The 10,004-nt window shown below is 39.9% G+C and overlaps 1 long non-coding RNA gene across 1 annotated transcript; it reads left to right on the forward strand.

The window, feature by feature from the left end:
- The first annotated feature begins 161 nt into the window (after nucleotides 1-161).
- LOC109305112 lies at nucleotides 162-8,160 on the forward strand. The gene is made up of 3 exons (XR_002099559.1): nucleotides 162-426; nucleotides 5,985-6,140; nucleotides 8,131-8,160. It is a non-coding gene; the product is annotated as an uncharacterized LOC109305112 (long non-coding RNA).
- Nucleotides 8,161-10,004: the final 1,844 nt, after the last annotated feature.

Raw genomic sequence — 10,004 nt, forward strand, 5'->3', positions numbered from 1 at the left:
AGGGCGGATGCGGAGCCCGAGTCTGAGCGCGGCTTGGGGGCGCTGCCTGTTGGGACGTCACCGCGGGCGGCCCCGCCCCTTCCGCGCCGCGAGTGACGGGGGCTGAGCCAGAGGCGGCGCTGCTGCGAGGTGGGGGTGGAGGGCACGTGTGCAGGGGAGCTTCGCAAGGGAACGGGTCGATTTTAATGAGCCACCAAGTCAAGGGAGCCCCTGGGGCCGCCCGAGCAGATACCTGCTGTCGCTGGGTTTCAGGTTTGGGCGCAGCAGGAATCCACGGAGGGCGATCGCTGTCGTGCCCCCGCCTGCCCGCCTGCTAGGAGTCGGGCATCCCGCAACCATCTCGCTATCCAGGCTCGCCGGCAAGGCTACGCGGAGGACGGGGCCCCTGGCTTTCTGAACGAGTTCTAGGACAAAATGATCCCTGTGGTACAAAACTCTCCTTGCCTTGAGCGCCAAGAAACTTTTGTTTATAATAATGTGTCAAGAGTCAAAGGTTCACCTCAGGCTCCTGGTTTATCATTTCAGAGCTTGCTTATGGCACGCCAGTTTTTGTACCCACTGTGCACAGACATGATGGGCGCACCCCCACCAGGGAACACGCATTTCCCCAGGGACAAATGGCAGCAGCAGGTAGTTGCCCTGTGGCACACTCCTGCACATGCACAGCAAAATGCCCCAGGTGGGGTAGTGGAGGCTGGCCTCAGCAGCCTTACCTGGGGGTGTCCCGGGGCAGCAGCGGTGCAGCTGCTCGGAGCCTGGCCAGCAGCTGGAGCACAGCTCTGGCCAGCCAGGGTCCAGTTTCTGGCAGCGCACAATGCTGCCACATTCACTGCACTGCTTTTTTGGTGCAGCTGTTTTAGACACCAGGATGTCCTGGTATTTAATTTTGCCACCATGCTGCAAATATGCAACACAGCAAATGGATTAATGTGCGCCACATGCATTTTGCAGCATCTCAGAAGGCTTGGAGGCATCACAAACCACACGTTCCTGCTCACGGTTACACAGCCCATGAGGCTAACATTATGTCCAACCATCTTTGGCTCCCTAGCTTGATTGACCAGGAACCCGCTTAGAGAGCAGGGTTGATTATAAGCTTAAACACACATGGGTGCCACTGTACTCTTTTATAACAATACATAGAAAGTTTTCATACTATTAGACAAGTTAATCCCTCTCAATTTAGAAAGAAAATAAAATTTTGCAGCATGCAGAGACAAAGGATGTGGCTACTTCCTCCTTTTCATTCTTTTTTGGTCCTTTTACTAACTACCCAAACGCCTATTCACCAGTCACTTCAGTGAAAAGGTGATGAACTGGCATATAAATCTAGTTTCCTTACAGGATCTCTTCAGCTGGCTGTGCTGGTGCTATATGAATAAACCAACAGGAGCTGAAAGTCAGAAGACTTCTTAAGCATATTTTGTAGCCCATTTGGTCACACCAGTTTAAAGTGCTTGTGGTGCTACCCGCCGTTCTCACCCAGATCTACATGTTCCACCTGCAAGCTACTACTCAAGGATATAAAAACAGCCAGAATTGGGCGGGGGGGGTGACAATTAAGGTGTTACCATATTTCAAAAATTTGGGAACGCTGCATTGGGGGTTATATTTGAGCGGAGTAGAAACAGAATTAAACAAGTAAATACAACTCACAAGCCTCACATTTATTATTACTTGTATGAAACCAAATTTGAAGGTAATGTGTGCACATGTGAACAAGAAAATACCAAAATGTCTTTCTGTCTCTGGTATACATTTATTTATTACATTTGTATACAGCCTTCCCGTGGAGAAAGATGACTACTATTAATGTTTGCCCTTTGCTATACATTTTGGAGATCTCCATTACTTATCTGTTGTTTGGAAAATTAAGACCGATGATAGCCAGGACTGGGTGGGTGAGAGGATATTGCCAGATTGAAATGTAGCAAACGGGTGGCTTCAGGGCCTCTAAGAAGTTTGCTTGCTGTTATTACACACCCCAGAGTGTATAAATACTTCACATCAACAAGTGAAGACATAACTTCTGCTCCAAATGAAAGTCAGGCAAGGCACAAGAAGTATGAATCATTAATAGATTAAAAAGAAGTGAAGGGAAAAAGAGATAAAAACAATGTGACCACAGGGATAATTTAGTAATTAATGCACATGCTTGTGAAAGTATTATTATATTATATTTAACATTTCTGTTTTATATTTTAATTAATTTCTGTTAGGCAGCCTGGCAGAAACAAGTTTCTAGGAGAGATTTGTTTGAAAAGGAAAGGTGGTTTGGTGAACAGTTTTGAGGAGATGTTTTATGCATAGGGACAACAGAGTGGACATAGGAAAAAGAAATGATGTTACGGCTGGCATCATTTTCGCAATATTCTATTCTATATAGAATCATCTTGTTCTGCTTTGATCGTCACAGAATTGGAGAACCTTCCAGTGGCATATGAAGTGATGTGACTAACACCTGTCATGAATGGTTCATATTTTTAATAATCTCCCTGTAGGGAAAACTGTTAACTGATTTATTTTGATATTTTCCATTTCATTTGAGTCTGTTTGAATGTTTCCAAGGCAAGTATAAAGGCAGACAAGCTTGGAAATTTATGAGGAAAGTCTAGTTTTGTAGGGCAGAAAAAGGAGTTTGAAGTTAGTATACAACTAAACAGAGAGTCAGTAAACATTTAAAAAGCTTTGGGGCATGGTAAGAGGCAAAAAATGATGGCTGACAAAGATGAACTTCATTCCCCCAAACATTTTAACATGGGTAATTAAAATGCTTTGGAAATTAATAAAGCTGAGTTTTTAAAGTCGCTGTACAAATGTAAATGAGTTGACAGGCCATCAGTTTACACAATCTTCCACCATTAGTGATAATAATGAAGTAATATACAATTTATGTCACAGCTCAAGTATTTCTTAATGTGTAACTATGCAGAACAATACTGTACTGCCATTTTGTCATGACAGGCAGCGATGCAAGACAACTGAAACTGTAATTTCCCTCCTGCCTCATTTTAATTTTCCTCAGTCCTAAAACTTAGCATGATCTCCCAACACTGTACAGCTCTGTGTATGTGTGTATATATATATTGTTCCCGCGAGATAAAAAGTCACTGGAGGACAAAATGGATGGTGTATATTTCCTAGGTGGCTGCAGCTTAAGCAAACAACTCTATCTTTGTTCTTCTGGGATGCAAAGTCACCCGAGGACAAACCACATAGACAGCCTTGGGATTGCCCCAAATTCCTATAGCATGACAGCCCTACAGCATTCTCATTTTTATCCAAACACATTTTCCACTCATAGTATTTACTGCTGGGTGTGCAGTAAATTTATGTTTTGCCTCCATGACAGAGCACAGGCAAATGGCAGCAGGAAAGAACCCACTGTTTGGAATGAAGCAAGTACACATTAAAATCAGTGACAGAACAGCCCAATGATTTGAAGCATGGGGCTGGTTTGAACAGATGTATGAGGAATATTTTACTTATGGCAGCTCTCCCCAGATTTTGTGACCTCTTGAACTTAACTAAGACATTTTCTTTTCTTTCCCCACCATGTATCTTCCGTTGGGCCACCTTTTCCCTCCTCCCCCGTGCTCCTTCTTCCTTTTTTTTTTTGTCAGCAGACTTAGGCAGTGGGATCAAATTTAGCTTCTGCAGGTGAGGGAATGAGACTATTTCCTCCTCTTCCTCTTCCACCAGTGTTGCCAACTCCTGTGATAGTTGATGTGTCTTTTAAAGACTTGAGTGCTCATGTAAGACATATAAGGCTTACATGATCATATAAGAATCTCAGCTTCATTAAAAAAGAAACGTTTCTTAATCTAGTCATTGTAGAAGACAGCTTCAGAACTTATCACCAAAAGACTCAAACACCAGAAGGCCAATCAAATGGATCCAGCTTTTAAAGATAGATAGATAGATAGATAGAATTGTTTTTAGGTCTATGTTGTAATTTTTGTGTGGCTTGACTCATGAATGTTTTGGGGTTGGAAATTATGTTTCTTTCCTAGGAACTGTAGTGTGCCTCTGTTGTTCAGGGCTAGAAGCAGCTGAAGTGTGTAGCCATCCAACAGGAGCACCATTGCTTAGTGTTGAGAGGAGAGAACCATATCCAGAATTTTATTTTCCATCCCGGCCACCCAGAACAGAGGAACGCAGTGCACAGGGAAGATATAGAGAAGTACAGAGATAATCTAGTGCACATATAATGGATTACCTAATGCACAAAGAAGGATTCAATGAGGTGATGGTTACAGTTGTCATAGGATGATACACGGAACTGGTGACAGAAATGCCAGGATTCCTCAGTTTATCTTTTAATCTTTTAAATACAATTAAATACACAAGTGCATCTTTATGGAAGTCATATCAATTCATCTTTTTGATCTTTTAGACTTTCCCATATTACTCTACGTTTAGGATAAGGTATTATCATCTCTGTTTCTCTAGCACATTTACAAAAATATTGGAAATGATTCAACACTGTTAAAGTACAGAGGTGGTAAAAAGGAAAGACATGTTTGACTGAGCACGTACACGGCACTAACCTTTCACCTACTGAATCACTCTGGATCAAAATAAACTGGAGCACAAACAAGTGTCATGATTTCCTCGTGCTAGTTAGAGTCATCTTGGTCCTAGAGCCAGAATAAGACAGTACACTGAGTATAGTGCTAAAGATCCCATATGCAGGATCAAATGCCTACACAAAGGAAGAGTAAAAATAGAACAAATGCTAGGAACAGTTTGACTAACTGAAATTCTACAGGTGTACATTGTAGGATGTCACATATGAAAGATTAATGGAACATAAGACCACAATACTCTTTATCAGAGTATCACAATTAAATAGAATTAAATTAGATTTGTTATATAAAATCAAAGACAATTAAGAGACACAATGGAAAATATAATTTAACGCTATAAATAGACATTAACCAGCTATGGATCATAAACTCAGTTCTGTTTCCTCCATTTTTAACAGTTCACCAAGCTAAACACAGCACAAGCAAAACTGATTAGAAGCGCATAGACTAAAAGTAAATCAGCATGAAGTGAGTTTCTGGCCCACAGAACAAGGACAATTGAAGAGTACATTCCAATATATGTTATTCTTCCAGAGTCAAGATACATGTGCACCATCATCAATATTAACCAGTAAAAAACTGAAGGACTGGATAGTTTAGAGTACTTGGAAAGGGCTGCAGAGCTTTTTTACTGCTAGGTTACAGACATAAATACTGACCAGGTTAGAAATGGCTTAATGTCATTATCATCTGATGAATGTTCAGTGGCATATGGTATATTAATTGATGATCCTATTATAGTTTCTAGTGAGCAGGTATCACAAATCATCAAAAGCAGGGTCATCAGCCAAGAACCTGATGAGGAATAAACTGCTGTGGAATTGATTCTTTCCCACAATACCTCTGAGTCAGAAAAGCAGCATAATGCCTTTTATGGGTAAACAGAGCATCTGCTTCCAGAATAGCTGACTGAGTAACATCAGTATATTAACTAAAAGAGCACTGTTTTATTACAAATAAATTTGGAAATATAAACTTTTTTTTCATAAGTACTATGTTTTTAATGTATTTGTATTACATAGCAAGGATTTCCTGTCCAGATTTTCATGAATGGTTCTGCAGTTCTTGTGTAGAAAATCCACCTTGAATTTGGTCCTATGATTACTTTGGATTTGTTCCAGGCATTGATTAAAGTATTATCAAGCTGCTTTGCGGGCTAGTAATCCTCATCTGTTACCTTCCCAACCCTCCCCCATCCCCACATATGTGTTACTTACGTTTTCTAAATCCACACTTAGAAAGGCCTCTAGAGCCCATGATGATTTTGACTGAGCTTTTAATTTAATTTGACATCAAGCTAATTATTTCACACTCTTAAAAGAGTAAGCTTTCCAGCTAAAACCTGAAGAACTACACCCATCAGTGTCTTTCTTGTTATCTTTCCACATCTGACAGGTGGCAGTAAACTTCACCATGCAACTGGCACATGAGAGAGAAAGAGGATAAAGACAATGCCTTGTTGTGATTTCAACTCAGTTTATTCCTAGATGTCAGTGGACTTGCTTCTCCATTGTCTGTTTGATCAACAGTTCTGCCTCTCACATTCTCCAGGTGAGAAAACTATAAAACAAGTATGAAGTCTGTTTCCACAAGGATGAAAGGGACAGGGCTTTTCATACAGAAGAGAAACACCAAACTGTGTCAATTAAAAATAAATTATAAAGATAGTTGAACCCAGTTAAGATAATTTATTTGCTTTACTTTCATGAACAGACTCACTAATGTTAATGGGAGTAAAGGAAGCAGCATATGGCAAAAACTAGTACAAAGCACACACTGATAAGCGTTTATATATATTTCAAAATATTTTCTCTATATTTGAAATTCCTTCATCGCAGGCATTTTTCTTCTGGAGTAAATTATGACTAAACATCTAGATTTCTAATTATTTTTCCAAAGCATGATAAACCAGCAGTAGGACTTGACAGTAAGTAATAATAATTTAAGTAAAGCATATATGAACGGGTTTGTAAGGCCAGGACCTATGTACTTTTGCACTTAGACTTTAGAGCTCTTGAGATAATTAGAATTACAGAATATACGAGCCAGATGAGTAAAATATCAGGGCCTAGTTTCCAACGTGTTGAAGCCAACATTTTCAAGCCTGAATTCCTAGAGGTAGGAACCTAAGCTCATATTTAAGCATGTAGAAGTGCTGTGCATTTGTAGCTTCCAATGTATGCTGTTAACTCTAAGCCATTTTAAAATTTAGATCAAAGGCAACCTAGTTCTGGGCTTAACTTTAGATATCTAAGTTTGAACATTTTTAGTCAAGTGCCTCTTCCAAGGAATTAAGTACCTTCCCATTGCAAACAGTCGTCACCATTCAGGATTGGCCCTTAGTTTCATTAGCTTTAATTAATATTTTATCTTTATAAAATCATTATATCAATAGACCTCAGAAAAGAATGAATTATTTAAATTTAGTTGACCCATCCCAATAGATCTTGAGTTGTTACTTTAGTTACTTCAGTTTATCTAAGAATGGATGGGGCAACATTGTTGATTAAACAGAAATTAAGAAGAAAATTAAACAGTAACAATAAACCAAAGATACTATGTTGTATATAAACAAGCTTAACAAGCTTAACACTATAGCCAGCTAGTTTAGTTTAAAAAAAATTGCAAGCATTTATTTTGTTAAGAAGGAAAATAAATATAAATTAAAGATAATTGCTTCTGACACACCTCACTCCTACTATTCAAAGATGGCAGTGGCTCCTGTTCAACTTGTATATGAGGCCATTAGAACATTATTAAAGTACATGGGCTAGGGTGTCTTCATTATGTTATATTTTGTCAGACCCAGCCAGATCAGCTGATGTCTCCATTATCTGAGTGAATTTGATATGTAGATGAGACTGGAGTGCAAGACATAATCAGACAAGGCTGCAGTGATACTGGTTGGCTGAGAGGTGATTCTAATTTTTCACATCCTACTAAAAGCAGCGAATTAGGTGTGCCTTTACAGAACTTCAGAGTACACTAAAAAATATACCAATTTAACATGCCAGCATGAACACTATATCCATAAGAGGTATGATATGTGAGTAAGGAGACCCATCTAGTCTTCTGCTATCCCCTATGTATCTGTCAGCAGCAAGCACTAGCAGAGGTTTTTGCTCAAGGGACAGTAACTAGTGTCAATAAGTGTGTTGTGATGGCCCTCACCTGTCTAATCTTGTATTTGGAGGTAGGCAGAACTTATGCAAGTCATACAGTCAATATCTGGTATTCAGCTAATATCACCCTTGTGTGGCAGTTTTAAATAAGGAAAGGATTTGGTTCTTGGGCCAAATTAGTGCACATTAAAACACATAGATGTGTGTATAGATGCACCCTTATAAGTGACTGAGAGAACTTGAGTATAGCCTGGACTGGACTGCTACTAAACTGTTTGAACTGTTATTTCTAGGTCTTGGTTATGTCCCAACAGGACCAAATGGGCAGAGTTTATATCTTGTATAACTTCAGTTAGGATACCACTGAATCAGGAAGGGATGGTGAATAGCTGGCAATAGGCCATTTAGTTTTTAAACAGGAGGTCCAAGCTGAAATAAATCTGGAATCACTGTTCTATTCTTTACTCGGAACCTCCATCTCCTCTCTGCTCATTATATATAAATTGGTTTAAGTCCTCCTTGCTTCATTGAATCAAAGGTAATTTTACCATTTGCCACAATGAGAGCAGAATGAGCACTCAGTGAGGGGACTTTAAAATGTCATTTTTTTCCTATACAAGGCATTCAGTATCTTGGAAAGTCCCCAACTACGAAAACAGCATAAATTATGAGATTTAACTGAGAAATACTGCACTTTAGATTCCATCTGAGACTGTATCATGTATGCACAGCATGTTATATTTATCACCTTAAATTTCTTCTATTGAATTTTGATTATAATGCTTTTTAAAAATATCACACTAGCTTATAAGTCGTCAAAAATAAATCAGACATGATTCTTTCTACTTTGTGCTTAGATGACATTCCAATTTATTTCCCACAACAGTACCATTCATTGTATAAAGCTAGGAGTTGTTTTTCTAATTTTAACATGTTTAGCTTGCTAATAACCAAGACAAATGTATAAGTTTGTGTTTTTCTGGTGGAGTTTTTCACTTGAATCAAAAACATGCTTGCGAATGCATAAGACACTCAAGTGATCTCTTGCACAATTTTTTTTAATGTTAGAATTAATTAATGACAAACATTTTGTTAGAAATCTTTAGTAAGCTGATTCTTAATGTTGATCTTGATTTATATTCAAGTCATGTATGAATTCAGACTTTCAAGTAAAATATGTTTGAATTGGTACAGTGATATAATAGCATGCTTTGCAGAGTACTCTTGAATGTCATAATGTTGATACAATCTTTCATGTGGTATATTTTCACCTTCACTGAGCCTATAGTAAGACTGAGCTATCAATACTTAAACCAATCACAAAGCTGATCAGTGAAAGTCCTGTATTTTGAATGTATACAAGAAGAATAACAAAATTCAGTACCCCACTTCTAAAACCATGTTCCCCAAATAAAGAAACTCACACAACAAACTTCAGAGCTGTTACTTCTGACTGAAATCCACTCAGCTAAACTTGGATTTGAATGACATAATGAGTCAGTTGAAGTCACAATGTCTCATGAAAATTGAGACAACTTACACTATAGCAGCCTGAGGAAGTCAAGCACCTGTGACAGGGGTGGGCAAAATGCGGCCCACGGGCCAAATGCGGCCCGCCAGCCCATTCTATCCAGCCTGCGGGGCCCCTAAACAATTTAGAAAATTAATATTTATCTGTCCCTGGCTGCCTGTCATACAGCCCTTGATGGCTTGCCAAAACTCAGTATGCAGTCCTCCGCCTGAAATAATTGCGTGTCCCTGACCTATGATCTATGGGGAAACAACTTGAAAGATCTTACAAGGACATCTTGTTTTACAGTGTTACTTTATGGTGTCTGGTTAATTGTAGATTGATGAAGTAATGCAGGGTTTGCCAGCCTCTGGTATAAAGCATGAATAGTGAGCTTATCTAATGGCCTAAACTCCCGTAATTGGGTTGGCTTCTGCAGATGGCTTTTGCTCCCTCAACCAGTCCTCCCAAATAAAATACAGTATGTCTCAGGAAGCGAGGTAATGTGGGATACTCACCTGCAGCCCAGAATGTAGCCCACGGGGAACGGGGAGAGGAACCCGCATGGCTCGTGAGCCACCTCTATGTACAGCTGCGGCTGGCCAGTGACGTCAGCGTCAGACGCCAGCCAGCGAAAATAAAAATGGTGGCGGTTGCTGCAGAGGGGGCAGATGGACCGGAGATGGAGCTACAGCGGACACCGTCAGCGGAGTGAGCCCCAAGGAAGGATCCCAAGGAGGCCGGTGAGCTGGGGGCAAAGTTCATCGAGTAAAGGAGCATCCC

The sequence above is a fragment of the Gavialis gangeticus genome, unplaced genomic scaffold, assembly GCF_001723915.1.
Source record: "Gavialis gangeticus isolate Ggan-Ray unplaced genomic scaffold, GavGan_comp1, whole genome shotgun sequence".
In the NCBI taxonomy this organism is placed as follows: Eukaryota; Metazoa; Chordata; order Crocodylia; family Gavialidae; genus Gavialis; species Gavialis gangeticus.